This window comes from Octopus bimaculoides, chromosome 23 (assembly GCF_046866305.1).
Source record: "Octopus bimaculoides isolate indiv1 chromosome 23, ASM4686630v1, whole genome shotgun sequence".
NCBI lineage: Eukaryota > Metazoa > Mollusca > Cephalopoda > Octopoda > Octopodidae > Octopus > Octopus bimaculoides.
The window spans coordinates 24,657,886-24,662,885 of record NC_142950.1 but is presented as its reverse complement, the minus strand read 5'-3'; positions in this window follow the sequence as shown (position 1 = coordinate 24,662,885).

The following is a 5,000-nucleotide window of genomic DNA, read 5'->3' as shown; positions in this document are numbered from 1 at the left end:
TTTTATGCATTTGTGTACATTTAAACGAATTAAGTATTATTTTACAGAATAATAGAATTAAAATTTCTTTGATTAAAACCCTTTCTAACATGGAAGTATCCAAAGAGCATTTGAAGCACATAATGCTTTATGAGTACAAAAAAGGAAACTCTGCAGCTGAAGCGACTCGAAACATACACTCAGTTTATGGGAAAGAATGAAAGAACTTGCAGAAGATGGTTTGCAAAATTCAGAAGCCTTGAAGATGAAGATCGAACAGGACGTCCAGTTGAGTTTCATGATAAGCTCCTTGAGGCATTACTTCAAGAAAAACCTGCATTATCAGTTCAGTTAAAGAATTGGCAATAAAGCTTAATTCAAATCATACAACTGTTCATCGTCATCTCAACAACTTGGAAAGGTTCCTAAACTTGGAAAATGTGTGCCTCATGAATTGTCCAAAAGCAACCGCAAATCCCGAGTTGACATCTGCTCTTCTCTCCATTCTCGTGAACTCATTTCACCCTTTTTTGATAGACTTGTGACTGGGGACGAAAAATGGATCTTCTATCGAAATGTCAAACGTCGTAAACAGTGGCTTGGTAAAAGGGAAAAAGTTCAACCACAACCGAGAAGGGAACTTCATGGGAAAAAAGGTTCTTCTTTCTATCTGGGAAAAAGGTTCTTCTCTCTATCTAGATTGCAAAGGAGTAATTCACTTTGAAATGTTACCACCTAAATACAACAGACAATGCTCAAGTCTACTGTGAGCAATTAGAGCGTTTGAACCAAGTTTGAAGGAAAAAAGACCCGCTTTATTGAATCGAAAAGGAGTGATGTTTCATCAGGACAATGCGCGAGCCGAAGAGCTTGGTTGGGAAAACATTCCTCATCCACCTTATTTTCCTGATCTGCTTCTTCAGACTACCATTTGTTTCGCAGTTTACAGAATTATTTGGGTGACATAACTTTCACAAGCCAGGAGGAGGTCGAAACTGACATTTCAGAGTTCTTCGCTTTGAAACCAAAAGAGTTTTACATTGATGGGATTAAAAAGCTTGCAAATAGACGGAAGGAAGTCATAGATAATCAGGGAAACTACATTGATGATTAAATTTCAATTAAATATAACATTTGATCACTTGTTTTCTTTATTCAAAATTCGGACAGAACTTATCGGATCACCTGATAAATGGTGATAAGAGCTGTTAGATGCATTAAAGTATTATATCATTTATTATTATTAGCAAGGCGAAGGTGGCGAAGGTGGCAGAATACACACACACACACACACACACACACACACACACACACACACACACACACACACACACACACACACACACACACACACACACACACACACACACGTGTTATAGTTGGCTATAGTAAGAAAAAGCAGAAAGTTCAAAAATGTCCAGGAAAGTTCAAAAATGTTCAGAAAAGTTCAAAAGGTTCAAACGTCGTGGTGTATTGGAGCAATTTCTCATCAGCCGAAGAGTTCAGTGAAATCCAAGTGTATGTAGAGGTGCAAAAAATCCATATATATATATATATATATATATATATATATATATATATATATATATATATATATATATATATATATATATATATATATATATATATAAATATATATATATATATATATATATATATATATGTGTGTGTGTGTGTGTGAGTGTGTGTGTGTGTGTGTGCGTGTGTATGTATGTATGCGTATCAGAATATTGGTTTTAAAATTGTTAAAAGTCAATCGAATTTCCGTAAGGATGGGATTATGGGCTGTATTCCGAAATAAGACTTTATGCTTTGCAATTTCCGTAAATGCAGAATCCTGTAACCAGTGTTTCCGTAACACGTGGAATGCCTGTATTTTCCTTCAAGCTAATTTAATAAAGAATGCTCATTCAATTTAATTTTGTCAAACGTGTGTGGAGTATTGTAAGGTTTGAAAGAATGTAGAGATTAATTTAAGTAACAAATAAAATTAAAGAAGAAATTACAGAACAGAAAATCAAAAGACTTTAGAAAATAAACTAATACAAATTTTGGGTAACTTTAAATACTTTAGAATAAATTACTTGTCTGCAATGTAATTAAGACTTGTAACACTTGATGAAAAGAAAAAAAAAGTCGCCATAAAATTGTCGGTCACGGTAGCGAACAGTGAAGCATCACCGTTCTCCACAAAATCACTGTTTTCCGAAAAAACAAACGACAAAAACAAAACAAAAAAAACCCCAACAAAACAAATAAAACAAAAAACAAAAATCCAGAAAAAAACAAAGAATACTGTTTTCTAGAAAAACAATTTTCTACAAAACCAGTTTTCCACAAATCCACTTTATATATATATATATATATATATATATATATAATATTATTATAAAATCTGGTAATTAGTCATATATTAATTAATATCGATTAATTATCAGGAGGCCAGCACATGTAAAGAATCAAAGAGATTCAGAAATATTATCTGCAATCTCAGGGGATTAAGGTACATTTAAAAAAAATAACGTCGACCACTAACGTGGACAATTAATGCGCTAGAAATAGATCACATCTTGTGTCTATTAAGACCTAAAATGTTCTCAACATGAAATATAGCATGAAGTATGCTGCTATATTTCATGTTGAGAACATTTTAGGTCTTAATAGACACAAGATGTGATCTATTTCTAGCGCATTAATTGTCCACGTTAGTGGTCGACGTTATTTTTAATATATATATATATATATATATAATTTAGAGAAAAACCACTATTACATAATTCAATAATGAAGAATATAATTCATACCCTCTAGAAAATAAATATATCATATACCACTGTTTTCCACAAATCCACTTTATATATATATATATATATATATATATATATATAATTGAGAGAAAAACCACTATTAAATAATTCAATAATGAAGAATGTAATTCATACCCTCTAGAAAATAAATATATCACAAAAACCTTATTCTAAAAATCAATAACATACATAAAAGAATAACTATTAAATGCTATAAAAATGACTACGCACGTTTCGTGGCTATATTTTCAAATAGATAACTAATAAAACCAATTCGATATAGTCACTCGTCAGGTCTAAAGTAATAATAATAATAATAATAATAATAATAATAAAAAATCAATGTATGTATTGTAACTTATAATAAATATCAAATAAATATATAGAAAAAAATACTTGTTTTAACAATAAATAAATAAATAAATAATCGGAAAACATTTAACAATATTTCTTAAGATAAAATCAAAACTTATCTTTTCGAAGAATTGCTGTAAACTAAAATTTTAAACGCAATACGTAGAACTAAGCGTTTATAAGAAAAATATCGCGTGAAAAAAAACAGCATAAATAAAAAATTATGGAATAATGAGATAGAAATATGTATTTAAACCGTTAATATGACATAATGTATTTTAGATGTGAGAATAAGATAAAAATTAACTGTAGTATATCATTTACTTGAAACTTTTAACGTATAAATAACTTAAATCTAAAATACGTAAAATACATTATATATAATATACATGAATGAAGCTAAATTACAATAATTTAAACTATTTTCATTAATTTATCTATGTATTTATTTATTTTATAAACATTTTCGTTTAAACACACAAGGGGGATACCCAAAAGTAACCGGAAATTTCTTTGCGGGACAAATCCGTTGTAGTTCAGGCTTTTGCTGCTAGAAGTTACTTGATGCAACCCTCAGCTATCAGTCTGCCGACCGGCGTCGTTGGTTAGTGTCGTACTACCTTCCGTCTCTGTTTTGCAACTGCTTCTCCCCTGTTCGTCAATTTTCGCTATGGCTGAAACGAAAGAATAACGTGCTTCCGTGAAATTCTGTTCTCTACCGGGGAAAACGGCGGCCGAAACAGTTATCATGGTTCAGGCAGCTTACAAGGACACTGCCATAAGCAAAACACAAGTTTACAAGTAATTTCCACGCTTTAGGAATAGTCACTTGTTTGAAGACCAACCTCGTTCAAGACGACCGTCGACCTCCCGAACGAATAGAAAACATTATGAAAATTCATGAACTGATCTTGGAGGACCGTCACCGAACAATTGACGAACTTGTTGATATGACTGATGTATCCTGGAGCCCCTGCAAACGAATTTTGAGCGCGGATTTGCGAATAAAAAGAGTTGCAGCAAAATTTGTGTCTCGCTTGCTCACGGAAGGTCAAATTCAGTCACGACTGAATGAGTGTCGTGAACTGAAAAAACGTCCGGAAGTTGATCCGGACGTCTTTTTGAAGGTCGTTACTGGTGATGAAAGCTGGTGCTACAAAATTTGCAGATGTGGAAGAGGTAAAGAGAAAAAGCAACGGAGGCGTTGAAAGGCATCTCTTCGTAAGAGTTTCAGCATTGCTTCGAACAGTGGAAAACGCGCCTGGACTGATGCATTGCTTCGAATGGAGAATACTTTGATTGCGATAAAAGTGTAAACGTTTATATATATATATATAGTTTTAGGGAAAATAACCAAGTTTCAAGAACTCATCGATGAAAATCCACTATCACATATAGAAAAATTAACAATTAAAAGCACAATAAATCATTTTATTATATTATATTTATCTTATGATATTTACTTTGCTTTATATTATACTCATTTATTGTGCTTTTAATTGTTAATTTTTCTATATGTGATAGTGGATTTTCATCGATGAGTTCTTGAAACTTGGTTATTTTCCCTAAAACTATATATTTTATATATATTTTATCTATAAAGCTCAATTTAATTTTAATTTTTTATAAATTGATTTTAATTGAGTTTTTACCTGTAATTTTGGATTTTGACCCTAATATTATTATTATTATTATTATTATTATTATTATATATATATATATATATATATATATATATATATATATATATATATATATATATATATATATATAAACATATTTCTTCATATGTGTATGTTCAGGTATATGTTATATGCATGTATGCACATATATATACATATATACATACTTACATACATA